This window comes from Mastomys coucha, unplaced genomic scaffold, assembly GCF_008632895.1.
Source record: "Mastomys coucha isolate ucsf_1 unplaced genomic scaffold, UCSF_Mcou_1 pScaffold18, whole genome shotgun sequence".
Classification (NCBI taxonomy): domain Eukaryota; kingdom Metazoa; phylum Chordata; class Mammalia; order Rodentia; family Muridae; genus Mastomys; species Mastomys coucha.
This window is the reverse complement of record NW_022196900.1, coordinates 112,542,160-112,558,009: the sequence shown is the minus strand read 5'-3', so window position 1 is coordinate 112,558,009 and position 15,850 is coordinate 112,542,160. Positions and strand designations below refer to the sequence as shown.

General features: G+C 48.1%; 1 long non-coding RNA gene across 1 annotated transcript; it reads right to left on the bottom strand.

Annotated features, from left to right (window-relative positions):
• Positions 1-1,678: 1,678 nt before the first annotated feature.
• Positions 1,679-14,647, bottom strand: LOC116095703. The gene is made up of 5 exons (XR_004120704.1): positions 14,542-14,647; positions 5,853-5,976; positions 4,805-4,867; positions 2,610-2,647; positions 1,679-2,098 (listed from the first exon to the last, which is right to left on the bottom strand). It is a non-coding gene; the product is annotated as an uncharacterized LOC116095703 (long non-coding RNA).
• Positions 14,648-15,850: the final 1,203 nt, after the last annotated feature.

Genomic DNA, 15,850 nt, shown 5'->3' with positions numbered 1-15,850 from the left:
GTGGATTTGAGCGTTCCCTTCTCAGGAGGACATCGCCCTCTAAGTCGCTTCCCCTGTGAAGCTCAGTCATAGATGCTTTCTGTCCAGTTCTCTGCAGTGCTGTAGCTGGAATGACCTTTACTTCAGTTATAAACAGCGTCCATATTTTTAATACAGATGTCAGCATTGTGGCCTTCCATCCTGGACTTTGGAATACTTACCCTAGTTGCCATATCACTCCTCATGATGTTCTGGGTTTCCTCTAGTCTGCTCCTCCAAACCTATTCATTAGTCAGCTCTTCACCACTGTGTGGAAACTCCCAAAGCCACTAACTTTACTGAATGATGAGGTTTATGTGGTGGTTTGTATATGCTTGGCCCAGAGAATGGCACTATTAGGAAGTGTGGCCCCATTGGAGTAGGTGTGTCACTGTGTGTGTGTGCCCTTTACCACCCTCATCCTAGCTGCCTGGAAGTCAGTATTCTCCTAGCAGCCTTCAGATGAAGATGTAGAACTCTCAGCTCCTCCTGCACCATGCCTGCCTGGACACTGCCATGTTCCCACACTGATGACAATGGACTGAACCTCTGAACCTGTAAGCCAGCCCCAATTAAATGTCCTTATAAGAGTTGCCTTGGTCATGGTGTCTGCTCACAGCAGTAAACCCTCACTAAGACAGTTTATTAGGTAGAAGTTTTACAAGATTAGAGGGGCCCCTTGGCTTGGCCTCTGATGAGGGGGACACAGACTGATGTATGTTGGAACAGATGATCACATCTTGAAATAGGGGAGAGAGGATAGACAGACAGAGCCCCATGATGGCCCAGTGTTATACTCTTGGTGACATAAGGATTTCTCTTGAGGCCAAGCAGCCCAAAGGTGCCACCACTTCCCACAATATGTCACTCTATAGACCAAGCAGTGATAGTAGACCCCTGGGGCAGGGAATCCAAGCAGGTCACTGATACCCAGCTGGCAGCTACCAGCTCACAACAAGCGTCTACTCAGCCAAAGCCCCAGCTTGAGCACACTGCTAGTCAGCAAGGCACTCTCTGTGGGCAGAGGTCCGAGGAAGCTGCTGTGTGCCGCTCTTCTGCATCTTCTGACCTACACAACCACGTTTCTTCTCTCCAGATGATTCTGACTGGTCAGCTGTGCCTGCCCCGTCTTCTCCCTCCCAGCATGCATTGCTTAAGGCCACTTTTGATCAGACAAAACTCATGAGATGTGGTTTCACACACTCCGGCCTGCCTGTGTGTGCCTGCTTTGATCTCCGCAATCATTTACAATGGTAATTCCAGCCTATGGGAAGTCTAAAAGTGTTAAGTGCTTAATAATAGATTAAACAAGATGCAACGAATTTGGGATGAAAGTTCTGCCTTCCTCCTTCTCAACGTCCAGGCGTCTCTGCCTCCCACAGCACACTCGCAGAGCCCTGTCCATCTCTGAGGGCATACATGATCTCAGGCTTGCCACTGGCTCTGGGCTGGTTTCCCATCCACTAGACTAGGCTGCTCACTAAAGTAAATCAGAGGCAAGGGATTGGCAGAGAGCTGAGTATCAGCAGTGTCCGGCAGTGACCCCAGGCATTTGGGCCAAGGGAATCACATTTCACCTCACGTGCACTGGTCTGTGACAAGTGTGCTTTTAGGTCTGTGGGAAGAGGTCCCATGAAGGTTTGTTTTGAACAGTGAAGAGTCAGTGAGAACAAATTTATTGTGGAAAAGGCCAAGAGGGACCCAGGTCAGTGACAAGAGTGGCAGTGGCCAGCCAGTGAGATGCCCCCCATAGTCCAGGCACTTGAATGCTTAGTTCTCAGTTGGTGGCCGTTTGGAGGAGGCTTAACAGATAAGGCCTTGCCAGAGAGAGTGTGCTAATGGGGACGGGTTTTGAGGTTCCAAATGACTAGTTCCATTCACTCTGTTTCCTGCTTGCAGTTAAAGGTGTGAGCACTTAGCTGTTCCCGCCACACTTTCCCACTGGGATGGGAGCGACTCTTGTCCCTGCAGAGCCTTCACTCCCAAAAACCCTTTCATAAGTTGTCTTGGTCATGGCGTTTTATCACCGCACCAGGAAAGGAACGAGGTTGCCTGGCAACCGGAGTTTCATCACTGGAAGCTGTGGTGGAAGGCGAGAACTGACTTCTGGAAGCTGCCCTCTGACCACATTTACTGTGGCAGGAGCATGAAAATGTGTGCACAGCAACAAAACAACAATGAAGTAATAGTAATGCCATCCTAAGAAAGGACAGCAGCTAGGACAAGTAAGTGCAGATCTGCACGTGCACTGAGACGTGTGTGTCAGCGTGTGCACACGCTGTGCAACGGGTTCTTATCTGCAAGTACATGTAAGCATGTATAGATGGGAGTGTGTGCACATCAGCATAGGCACACCTAAATGTAGAGCTATATGCTTTGTATAAATGCACACGTGCTTGGCTATGTGTGTATGCATACATGTGAATTCTGGTGTATATGCCCCCCACCCCGTGCATAGGTAATGTGTGTGTGTGTGTGTGTGTGTGTGTGTGTGTACTTTTCAGAGCACTGAATTTGGTTAAGTGCTACAGACAGGATGTGTAAGCATCCTGCTTCAGTGCATTCCCTGTTGTCATGGAAACAAAGCTCACCTGGAGCTGTACACTGGGGATTAGTGTCCAGAGCTCACCTGCAGAAAGAAACAGGGAATGAGGCAACTCTTTACATCGCACGGGTGTTCTTGGCCTCTTGGGTACATCTTCGGCTCAGCCAGAAACAAAGCACGGAGTCTGGGCTAGGACCTTCAACTATCAGGACTGGATCCTTCTCCTGAAAGGTCTGGATCACTCTGTTGCTTCAGAGCCATCTGAGGCTCTGCAGTGACTGCCTGGACTTAACAAGTACAGGGCCATCGTTTTGAATTTCAGCCAGCGAAACCCAGGAGCTTATCCACAGAGTAGAAGTTAAGATACAGTTGCCTCTTGGTCAGCACCATGGGTAGTGTCTTGTCTATAAAAGGACTCTGGCAAATGCCATCAGACTTTAATGCACTCATGTGGAACAGAATCAAAGGGGAAAGAAATAAGTCAGATGGAACAAAGAAGCAAACATTGGACACGCAGCCAGGCACGGGAGTTCCCAGCACATGCAGACGGCTAAGTAGCCCATCAGAGGACTAGAGCAAGCTCTTGCTTTTCCTCTTCTAAGACCACTGCAAGGCACTGATCTCAGTGAGGAATTAATCTAGTCAAAGGATGAGAGCAGAGCCAGGCAGGGGAAGATCAGACATTTATCATGTAGTGACTCAATGTCCGAGTAATTTCAAATCCTCGGGGAAAAGCTGTGTAATTTTCCATCTGGATTTGTCCCTAGTTCCTTCCAAGCGATGGTTACAGTCACTGCCTTCAGCACCAGCAGCCACAGGTTCTGATGGTTTTGAGTCATGAGACACTAAACGAAATCAGACCATTGTTTTCTTTTGTTTTTTTTCCCCCTGTGGCTTTTCATTATCCTGGTGATGGCTAAATGGATGGGGTTCTAAAAGCCTTTTAAAAGACCCAAAGAAAGGGTTTGTTTTCCAGCCAAGACCAACAGGAAATGATTTGGGCCTTCAAGCTGCTTTCAGAATGAGTTATGATCAGTCAAGAAAGAAGCTCCTAATTAGAATAGCTCCTACCACAACTAGCCAGTGGGCATGCGGCTGGACTTAAATATGGAGATGCGTTACTTCTCGGGGAGCAACCCATACATCTCCCGTGTGTAATCTGGCAGGAATTGGATGCCAGGATGCCGTTTGACCATAAGGAAGGCAATGACCAAACCGGTGCAATGAGGACCCCGAGGCTGACACCATCCCAGACACTGCTGTCCTTGGGGCTGTAATTAAAGGGGTTTGTAGAATGAGCAAGTTGTGGTGAGTGCTAGGTACATCTGCTCCCCAGCCCAACCACAGCATTCCCTGAAGTGCTGTCATAATTAAAGATGTAAATCCATCAGGCAATCTGAACAAACCCGGAGTTACAGGGCTATGTGGATTTCCTCCTGCAAAGGCCCTGCTCAGGAGAGCATGAAAATGAGGAACTGGGCAACCAGGAGACAGCAGAGACAAAAGAGAATAGGGAAAAAAGTAGGTGAGGAGAGGGGCAGACCCTAGCAGTCTAGTGGGCTCAGTGTCCACAAAGTGCCTCGCCCATCATTTCAGAGAATCCCCGTCTCACGGTGATCCTCCAAGATTCCACCTCAGTGAGAAAAGACAAAAGAGACCCTTCCAGCCAATGCCTGCAGAGGTCTCTGGTAGAGTTGGTTCTTCCCCTGTTCCCCGTCCTTAACCATCCCCAAGAAATGCTTGAAATAGAGCTGGAACAGATGGCCCTGCACTCGTTAAATCCAGGCAGCCACTGCGAAGCCACAGAGTGATCCAGACCTTTCAGGAGAAGGATCCGGTCTTGACGAGCGAAGAAGACACTGTGTGACTTCTCCCAAGCTTGCCACCCAGGGAAGGAGGATCTCCCTCTGAGCTCTTCACATTGCCTTCGGCTTGGAATTGCTTGCTTTCATTTGGGAGTTCATGTTCACTGGATGAACTTTCCCTGGGGAGCTATGAACAAATATCTGCTCTACACACTCAGGGCACCAAGGACAGGCCAAGGTATCAATGCACCCAAGTCCAGCGTGTCACCCCAGTGACTTTACTAGGCTTACTCACAGAGCATGGATGGTGGTGGGGTTACTTATGGGAGCTCCACTGACCCCAGAGCACTGCCTCAATGTAAAATCCTACACAGCATGAATGGTGACACGCCTCAGATGGAATAGATGGAGCCTCCCTTCAGTTAACGTTCCTTACCCTCTGTAGCACCTGCCAAGACTCCTCACAGCTTTGAAAGAATTGCATCCAGCTCAGAGGGACCTGTAGGAATTAGTAACAGGAGTCTCAGGGGACGGTCTGACTGCCCACCCGATCCCTTCCTTCTATGAGGGAATGTCAACAGGCCCAATCTTGACCCTTGAGGCGCACCACGGCCGCTCTGAATGGCTGCACTTGGAGGACATCATTCCATGGCATCAGACTGGGGTTACTAAACATGACCATAGAGCAGAGTAACTTCTTCCTTCAGGGCCCCATGGATGTTGACCAAGGCAAAGGGTGTTTCTTAGTTTTCTTTTCAGAGAGAAAACAGGTAAGGGCTGGGCTTACAGGCTGAGTGAGGCCTCACCAGATTGGGACCCTGAGAGGGATGCTCAGACTGAGTAAGGATAACAGGGAGCCTCGAGGAGGCACAACTGCCCCAAGACCAGGCTTAGGGACTCCTTATCTGCCAGCCGTGCACAGGGCGAGGGTACAGCCTCACAGTCAGAGACGGGTCAGTCATGGTGGGGAGGGGATGAGGAGATATGCCTCCACTGGGCTCTGCCTCACCACCCCCCACATCTCCTTGTCCTGTTTAACAGAAGTGTCACTGATCTTTCTTTGTGAGATTCTGTGCACTGCACTCTTTGGAAAGAGACAGGGCTGTTAAAGAGGATTTAGTTAATGGGTTTTAAGAGCTGGAGAATACCTCCAACCCCCACCTCTCCAGTTACCAACCAGCCCTACACTTTGTGACCAATCCCAGGCTGGACCCTCCCCTCCCACTACCACTACAAGTCTTGCATCCATACTTAGGATGTCAAGTGAAACCTCTTTCCTAAGACCACAGAGTGGAACCTTTCTCCTCTTACATTCATGTTTCCATGGGAAGGGACATTACCACTGTGACACCTTCCCTACCTCAAACAGATTGGGAATAGGAAGTGGCCAAAGAGCTTAGTGCTGGCTCACTTTTCTCCTCGCCCTGAATCCACAGGCTTCCTTGGTGGGGGTGTGGCATGTGGCTGAGACTCAGGACACTCACCCATACTATATCCTGATCCACATTATGCGCTACCCACTTTGTTGGTTATAAAGGTTTCTAGATCGACGACTGAAGAAAGCAGGTGAGCTTTGGTCTCCCCCATGACTGGATCGCACTGCCCCAGCTACAAGAAAGATAAAGAGATGAATTCACATTTGCTAAGAAGCTGGGCCTGGCTTCCCCGCACTCTTCTATCTTTGAGCCAGGTTCTCACGTATTCTAGGCTAGACTTCTTCTCATGCAGCAGAAGATGACCTTGAACTCCTGATTTCCCTGCTTTCATCTACCTCACAAATCTTGGAATTACAAGCGGGCACCACCATATCACATTTTATGTAATACTAGGGGTTGAACCCAGGACCTTACGCATGGTAGGCAAACCCTCTCCCAGCTGAGCTGTGGTCCCGGCCCCTGTGCTGCTCTTTAAATTACTTTTCATCTCAACTAGAGAGGCTTGTTGCCCATGTTGCTTGAACAGAAGACATATGTAGATCCTGGCTCCAGGGGACTGGTAGTTACAGGGCAACATATTAAATGGTAGTATAGGGGTAGGGCATTTTGTAAGGCCACTCTTCAATCTGAGGAAAGAAAGGGAGGCCTGGGGGAGAGATGATGAGAGCTGGGACTTCAGAGTAGCATGCTAACGATTCAGGGATCAGATGTCATCAACGGTCCGAGAAAAAAAATGAGCTGAATTTTTTCTAATATCTCCCTTCTCCTGGACGTTAATAATGTGATATTGATAGGTTATTCTCTGTCTATGAGACAACTAAACTGGTTTGTCCACGCGTCTCTGTCGGACTCTCTCATTTTGTGATTGACTTCGGGTTAAGAACAAAGGGACACACGGACCCCCTCCCATAAATCATCAGCCTTCTTGCTGCTGAAGAACTAATTATGCTGACACCCCCATCTTTTACAATACATTTATTAGTGGCGGCCGCGCAAGGGGATGAGGGTGGCTGGGAAGGAACATGGAGAGCCTTTGTCGCAGCCCCACATGAGGCCATCAATCTTCGAGGGACAAGGAAGCAGAGATGTCATCCCTCCAGAAGGGATGGGATAAAAGATGTGCTGCCGAGACAGCTGATTATTAGGTATTTGCATATGAGAACTTGCAATTTGTACCCATCACGCCTGCCTCTGCCTCGCCTGCTGGCACTCCCTTCTAAGTGCATTTTCCGTAAGTCCCAGGCTGAGGGAGAACAACAGAACAGCCTGGCCGAGGCCTGCTAGGAGTGTGGATGTGCTCAGCTGGAGCTCTACACCGGGAAGGGTCTGTGCCCTCACACCAGAGTACAGAGCAGATACAGCAAGCACAAGTTCTCCTCCTCAGTAATTACACAATCCTCAGGTTCCTGTTGGGGGAGCCTCTAAGATGGGAAAAGAGCTGGGCAAGATAAGGGTGGAACTGGATGTTGCTACATCAAGTTTTTGGGGGGTTCATTCAAAGAATTGAAGTCATGTACACGCATAGCGAAGGGTTTTGTTCAGAAGTAAAAGCACAAGGCAGACACACCAACGGGACCAACAGGCACGGGTGGGGGGACTTGAGAGCCCTGGGTGACTTCTGAGATGTCCTCTAATAGGTCTTGGAAAAAGACATGTTGATTTCTAGAGTCATGGGTTTGGTGGTGTTCTGTTCTGAGAAACTCTTAATTAGTATCTGAGAATGTGGGCCTCCTGTGCAGATGTGGGTTGCATAATCCATGATTTTAATCATATACATGCCAGTTGTGTATAGGAATAATTGTTGTCCCTGTTCCTGTGATATGATACTCCATGACAAAAAGCAAGTTAAGGGGGGAATGGGTTATTTTACATTACAGTTCCAGATCACGGTCAAGTATCACGAGGGAGTCAAGGCAGGAGCCGGAAACAGCTGGCCACATCCACAGTCAAGAGCAGAGAGAGAGAGACAGAGACAGAGAGAAGATACACGCATAGCTTATTATTCAGTTTAATTTCCCTACTATTGTACAGTCCAGGACCAAGGGAATGGTGCCACCCTCAGTGGACTGTGTCTTCCTACATCAATGAACATGATCAAAACAATTGCCCACAGGACAACCTGATATAGTCATTGAGAACCACCCCCCCACTCCTCGGCCAGGTAATTCTAGACTGTGTCAGGTTGCAGAGAGTACAGATTGTCATGAACCGCAAATAGAGGTTGTCCCTAAAGGGCCACTCTGAGTGGCCTTAAGCTCACGTACCCCAAACCTGCTCAGGTTGGATGGGCTCATTGCTTCTATTTCCAGGGTGTGTTTGATGATGAAATAATAAGAAAAGAGGCTTCTAGAATGGGCTCATACTCTGCTGTGTTGGGAAAGTAATTTGTGTACCTCAAACTAGAGGGCTCCTTGGTTATAAGCTATTTCTACACGTGCTTGCCTGGAGGGACTCCCTTGCTGGAATCTGGCCAGAGGCACCCAGGAACATGTTTGGCTGGGTGATTCGTTCAGATCTTCCACTGATATGCTGACTGGAAGACCCTAAGTGGATTATTATGATGGTGGTGATTTGTGTGTTAGCACATCCACTGGTGACTTTGATGCATGCAAAGGCATGAGCACTTCTTATCCCAAGTAGAGACCTCAGAAAGGTAAGGAGCCGGAAGACCCTTCACAGGTAAGGAGCCGGAAGACCCTTCACAGGTAGGGAGCCGGAAGACCCTTCACAGGTAGGGAGCCGGAAGACCCTTCACAGGTAGGGAGCCGGAAGACCCTTCATAGGTAGGGAGCCGGAAGACCCTTCACAGGTAGGGAGCCGGAAGACCCTTCACAGAAGATATTGCCTGGGAGACAGGCTCGGGAGCAGTCTGTCTGTCTCATACAGAGCAGTCTGTCTCACACAGAGCAGTCTGTCTGTCTCACACAGAGCAGTCTGTCTGTCTCACACAGAGCAGTCTGTCTGTCTCACACAGGCAGTGCAGAGGGGGTGAGAGTACTGTGGTAGGCCCCTTCCTCAGGGTCACCGCAGAAATGCTTGGACACCATTGGAAGGACCTACAGCAAAGGCCACTCCCTTCCACCCCAGGAGTTCACAATCATGGTCAGAATGAGCTGTCATGAGCTAGAGTCAGCAGGAGCAATAGCTTCTGACTTTGTCTCCCAAGAGACTGGACAGTGGACTGATCACAGTGAGAACAGGAAACCCCGGTGAGGAACACTTGCAAAGTAGAAAATGGAACTACAGGAAAAGGACAGAAGGACAGACAGACTCCAGCAAAGGGCCAAACAGAGCCCTCTGAGCTGAGAAGTGTATTTCTTGTAAAAAGCCCAGGCACATGCTAAAAGGCAGAGAGGGAGATGCCACGCAGTGTACTGGGGAGGGAAGCGAGCACCATTGGACCCAGCCGTGAAGCCTGCATGCCGCAGTAACTGGCCTGGCAGGACATGCCCACTCCCGGTGGAATGGTGGCTTGCTGCCATGGGAGTAAGCTACCACCTTTTGGTTGGATTCAAATCCTGATCCACAAGATAAAACCCATACCTGATACCACACAGAACTAGACTTGCCAGAGGCCTTGGGGGAGAACCTAATCCTGCTCCTCTGCTGAATTGACATGGGAATCCGCTGGCCTATGCATTCTTCTCTTCTACTCATAGATTAAGACATATATCAAACCCACCTCGGAATGTTTTTTTGTCGGTTTGTTTTTGTTTTGTTTGTTTTTGTTTTGTTTTGCCGTAAACCCGCAACTGGCCAAGGTACAGAGAAGAAGAGACTGCAGAACGCTCGGCCTTAAACCTAGATCTTCCAAGGAAGACACATTCTACCTTCCCAAGGTTCGGGGATCATTCTGAAAGTCCAGGGGGATAAGTAACTACAAAGGAAAAATGTCACATCTTCTGGAACACACAATAAAGACATTGTGCATATGAATTTAATCGGTTAAAGCAGCGTCAACAAGACCTGGGCAAGTGCAAGCGAGACCAAATCCCAGCACGGAGAGGGGAGGTGGGTACGAAATCCCCCTCCTAGCTGGGCAGCTCCTAGCAGTGCATAGCTGTTGGAAGAGGGAAAGCTACTTTTCTTTAAGCATGAAGCCCAAGGGTGGGTTGGCCATGCTCCTGTGGAAGGTCCCACATCCAAGAACATATAGGTAGACCAACTACACTTGATGGGTTTTTAAAATGGAGGACACAGAATTGGGTGACTAGGGAAGGCATGGATCTGGGAGGAGTCTAGGGAGAGGAAAAATATAACCAAGACACATTGTATACAATTCTCAAAGAAATAATAATAATAATAATAATAATAATAATAATAATAATAATAATAGAACAAAGAGGACAAAAAGAAAAATTTAAAAAACAAATTGTTGAATCTAACTGAAAAAAAGTGATAAGCTAGAAAGTAGACTTCAGTCGACAACCCATAACAGACTATATATATATATATATACATATATATATACATATATATATGTATATGTACACATATATGAGGGGGGAGAAAAAGCTGGAGGATGGGGAGAACAGCTGGAGAGAGCTGTGACACACTGTCTCTGGAATTGACAGAATTTTTGTGAACTCACAACACCGGACCACATTCAGGCGGCTGAACCCCAGCACAGATGAGGGTCTCCAAGGCTGCACCCCATACGGGAGGACTTCTGAGGCTCCACCCCTAGCTTGTACACTTGGTCTCTATGACGTGGGTAGCTGAGCAAGATTGATCTTGTTAGCGTTGGCCTGAGAGAGAGCAAGATTCGATGCTTATGATATCTGCTGGCTCTGCAAAATTTTGTTTTCAAATGGTCACTTGTTTAATTCCCATGATGCTCTCTGGTATATAAGCTGTTATCTTTACAGGTAGATGACATACTGAGAAATGGGATGAGCTGACTAGTACAAACTTTCAAATCTTGAAAATGAAGCCATGCCGTTAGTACATCTCACATGGCATGGTAAGATGGCTCAGTCAGGCTTTACACACACTTGGCAATACCTGGGGAAAAAGCTTGCACACGGGACCCAGCTGTATTTGGAAGAAGGATAGACACATCTAGACATAAAGGGATTGGAGAAAGTAGGCCATATAATTAACCACTTATTGCAGGATCGGTGTGCTAATGTCAGGCAAAAATAGGCTGCAATACAAAAAAAAAAAAAAAAAAAAAAGGAGTCATTAGCAGGGAACATCGGTGTGGTATGATTTATGGGTCAATTTCCAAGGAAGACACAATTCCAATCTGTATTCGCCTAATAGAATTGTCTCAAAATATGTAAAGCATTGTCTGATAGAGTTATGGGAGAGACTGATGAGTCCCCCCATTCCACTAGGAGATTTTGCATTCCATCTCTCAGTAATGGATAAAGCAAGCAGAGTTTCTTCCTAAGGGTGTAGGAGAATTCAACAACCTCGCTGCCGCCAGGCATGATGGGAGCCTGTAACCTGCAAACTGGGGGCGGGGGGTGCTTGTTGTTCAGGCCCCCAGACAACATTTACAATGTTAGTCCCCTGGTATAGGAAGCCCCAAGAAGCCCGTTCCCTATCAAATGTTCGAGCATGACACTTGGGGCCATCTGCTGGGAAAGTAAGAAACATATTTACAATGTGTGTTAAAACCGGGGTTTTAATTTGCCAGGGTCCTGTTTAATTTTAATTTTTTTCCCCTGATTTTTGCAAGAGGAGACAAGAGAAAAGTCCTGGGTATCGGGAGACGGGGAATGAATCAAGGATGCTTTAAGAAGACAGAGAGCCCTGGCTTCATTCAGAATGGAGGGGTTGGAACTCTCAGCTGTAGCCAAGGCTCCACACAGCAGGGAGCAAAGGGAAGTGGATTGGCTCTGCCCCCCACCCCCACCCCCCGCAAAATAGCTTTTTAAGTTGAAAATAAAAGAAATCCTAGCACCGTGCTTGGTTAGAAAACGCCACAGGTGGAGGGTGAGGGCCTGAGATCTGACTTCACCATCCCTGAGTTAGGCGCTTTGAGAACCGGAACCCACACATCTCCGTGGGGGATGTTCCAGTCCCTGGGCCAGGTTTCATTTGGTGTCTTAGTTTCTTTTTGGTTGCAGTGTTGAAACACCCTAAAAAGGCATCCTAGAGGACAAAGAGCTTACTTGGCTCACAGTTTGAGGTTACAGTTCAGCGTGGAGAGAAGCCAAGGCAGGAAGAGTGGGAGGACGCCTCCATGGGGAAGCCGCTAGAGGGAAGCAGATGTACCCTCCGGTTTTCTCCTTTCTATTCAGCCCAAGGACCAAGCCCAGAGAATGGTACTGCCACCTCTTTTAGGGCGGATTTTTCAGCTTTAATTAAACTAGCTAAGACAATATTTCCTAGGCATCCTTTCTCTCTAGATTTAACTGTTCTCATTAGATTTTGGTCACCTTGACACAACCTAGACCCTTCTGGGATTCTCAGCTGAGAAAATGCTTCCCTCAGATCAGCATGTGGCAAGGCTTTGGGGCATTATTCTTGTTGTGTTAGAAGACAGCTCGCATCCGAACAGAGCACACTGGGCCAGCACAGCTCCACGAGAAGAGGTCTACTGGGGGGAAGCTGGGAAGAGAAGGGGAGAAAAGGGGTGAAAAAGGAGAAAAAGGAGGAAAAGGAGGAGGAGGAGGAGGAGGAGGAGGAGGAGGAGGAGGAGGAGAAGGGGCGAGGGTTGGCGGTCTCTGCCTTTTATTCGAGCAGTGACATGATCACGTGCACCACTGTTAGCAGGTGAAGCAGGGTGAGGTGCACACTGGGAATGTGTAATGGTTGCCATGGCAGCCCTTGTGCCTAGGGGTGACATCATGGCTGGATTCAGAGGTGACCATAAAGCTGGTTTCTGATGCCTGTTGTTCTGTTGTTGTTGTTGTTATTATTATTATTATTATTATTATTATTATTATTATTATTAATTGGTGTAGAAAGGCGCAGCCCATTGTGGGCTGTACCTCTACTGTGAAGGTTGCCCTAGGATGTCTAAGAACATGGCTAAACAAACCATGGGGAGCAAGCCAGTGAGCAGTGTTCATTCGGAGCCCTTGCTCTGTTCCTGCCTCCAGTTTCCTGCTCTGGCTACTTCCCTCAGTGATACCCTGTGAACTGTAAGATGAAACGAGCCCTTTGCCTCCAGACTGCTGTTGATCATCATGTTCATGGCAGCACCAGAAGACAAATCAGGACACAGACCTAATCTAACTAGCCCCTCCTACGGGTATGTGGAGGCCTGACCCCCTAGACAGTTCCAGTTCCCATCACACTGGTGACACTAGCCATTATGACTGGGCATGACAGCGAAGCTTCAGGACTCCCCTTTGCTGGGGTGTTCCCAGTCTGGAACAAGCTTCTCTTTAACTCAGAGAGAAAGACTGAACCCGAAGATGCCCAAGTGGCTGAGTTAGCTTGGAGACATGTGGGGTCTGCTGACATTGGAGGTGGTGTCTACAGGGTGCTGGTGGTGGTGGTGGTGACAGCAACTGACATGAGCCCAGAACACATAAACTGGGTGTGGGCCTCTGGCATTACTTGGACCAGCTCATTCAGATCTCACCACAGCTCTAGCAAGACAGTGGCAACATTACCCTCTTCTTCAGATGGGGGAATTTGTTGCTAAAACTCTCAGCAGACAACCGATGCTGACATCCAAATTTGCTTAGCTCCGCCAGTGAGCATGTCCAGGGACGAGATCTCTCTACTGTCCAGGGAGCAAGGCATGGGCACTTGTGGCATACAATTTGGCCCCTGCTCTTCTGCTACTCTTCTTATTAAATAAAATGTGTGAATGTTTTTGTGTATGTGTTCATATGCATTGTGTGAGCATGTATGTGTGTATGAGCATGAATGCATGTATATAAGCATGTATGTGTATGTGTATGTTACTCTTCCTATTAAATAAAGTGTGAATGTTTGTGTGTATGTGTTCATATGCATGTGTACGAGCATATGAATGTCTGAGCATGTATGTGTATGTGTGAGTATGTATATGTGTATGTATCCATATACATGTTTGTGAGCATGTATGTGTGTGAGCATGTATGTATATGAGCATGTATGTGTGGGTGTGAGCATGTGTACAGAAGAAATATCAAGTGTCTTCCTTGATCTCTCCCCACCTTATTTTTTTTTAGATGAAATCTCTCACTGAATTTGAAGCTCCCAGATTGTAGGCTAACCAGCCAAAGACCTTCCTGCCCTTGCCTCCTCAGCACCAAATCACAGATGTGCATGATCACACATGTCCTTTTTACATGGATTCTGGGGACTTAATCCCAGGCAGACCTCAATGTCATTTATTGTAATGAGTGATGTGAGCCAATGGTGAGGTCTGATTCACACCTCCTAGGTTACCATGTAACACGAACCACTGTGCAGGGCACACAGGGCAGAAGTCTTGATCCATTTGGGATTTTCCAAAGTGGCAGGAGAATTGGATAAAAGGCTCAGCAATGGCAAATGTAGAGTGTCAAGTGCTTCACCTACACACAGGCAAAGATATCGGCTCCCCCAAGACACGGGGGCGTCTCTGAGCAAGTATCCACAGGGCAAAACAATGAATGCCACGTGGGCAAACTTACCTATCTTCAACCTAGGCTATTGTGGCCATTCACTGGCTGCTCACCAGAGGCCCAGGAATGGAGTTCTTGCCCTGTGGCATACTGAGATCAGGGATAAGATTCCATTTAGTTGTATGGAGTTGAACTTGAGCTACAGAACCTCACAACCCATTACACATCCCAGAACTCACCATATCCAGCCACCAGCTATCTATCAGATGACCGCTGACAGGTTCCAGGTCTCAAGAAAACCACAAGTGTGTGAGACTCCTCCTGTGTCCTATGCTCCTGCTGGATGCATCAGCACATGCCCCACCCTCTGGCCACCATGAGGGCACAAAGGAGACTTGGAGTCATTCCAGCACCTCTGCTCCTGAGCAAACATTGAAGGAGAAGGCTTGTTGTTGATGGATCAATAGCAGTGAGTGACTCTCATTCCACGGCAGGAATTCCAGGGATACAAACACATCTCAGATTAAAGAACACGTGTTACAGCATGAAGTAGCTTATCACAACCATTTAAAGTCTTCAGCACAGACAGGATGACAGAAGAGACTAGGCAGGGGTCACAGGGGGTGCATTTTACCATCAAAAGCCGTATCGACTGGAGTCCATTATGACAACCTCTGAGTGAAAAGGTGGACGGGCTCTGGAGCATTAGTGAGCTTCCCAAATACAAGAAAATTGATCCGTGACAAATTAATCCTGGCAGCTTTCATTTTCGATTTCCTTTCTGATTATACGGAACCATTAAAATGAACCCAAATAGAAGGGAATGAGATGGGACAGAGAGAGAGGTACGTGTGCTGTCCATCGATTCCTTTCAAACATAGTTGAAGAGTGGATTTAATTTAACTAAACAGTAGCAGCCACATTGATGTAGCAGTCATACTACTTCTGAGGGCAATGCCACTCAAGGCTCCTTGGCAGATCCCGGCCTGGGACTGAGGTCTCTCGTCTCACAAAGAGATGGGGCCCAAAGAGTGGTGTTCACAGTGGACCCTGCAGAGTGCATCTCCGCCAATGAGAGCAGTCGCTAGGTGGGCTGCTAAGAAGCATCATTTGGGGTTCTCCAACATGAGGGGGACTTGGGTGAGAGGGTAGGGAAGGCTGTGCTGTGACTGTGCCCCCCAAGTTCATGTGTTGGACATGGACTGGGTTGCATTGCATCTGTGTTGAGAGGTGGGGCCTTTAAGTGAAGATTGGCCCATACTGGTTCAGTCCCCTAAGATTGTGTGAACATGCTCTGTGACAGTTTAGATCAGAAATGTCACCCGTGGGTTTGAGCATCGGTCCCTAACTTGTGGCATTGTCTGTAAAGCTGTGGAACCTTTAGGGGGAGAGACTTGCTAGGGGAAGTGAGTCACTGAGAGCAGCTTTGGGGTTTTAAAGCCTGGCCCCACTTCCTGTTCATTTTTTAAGTTCTCTGACTGTGGGTATAACCCGATCGTGTCCCCTGCTCTTGCTGCTGAGTGTTCTCTGTCACAGTGGACTAACCTC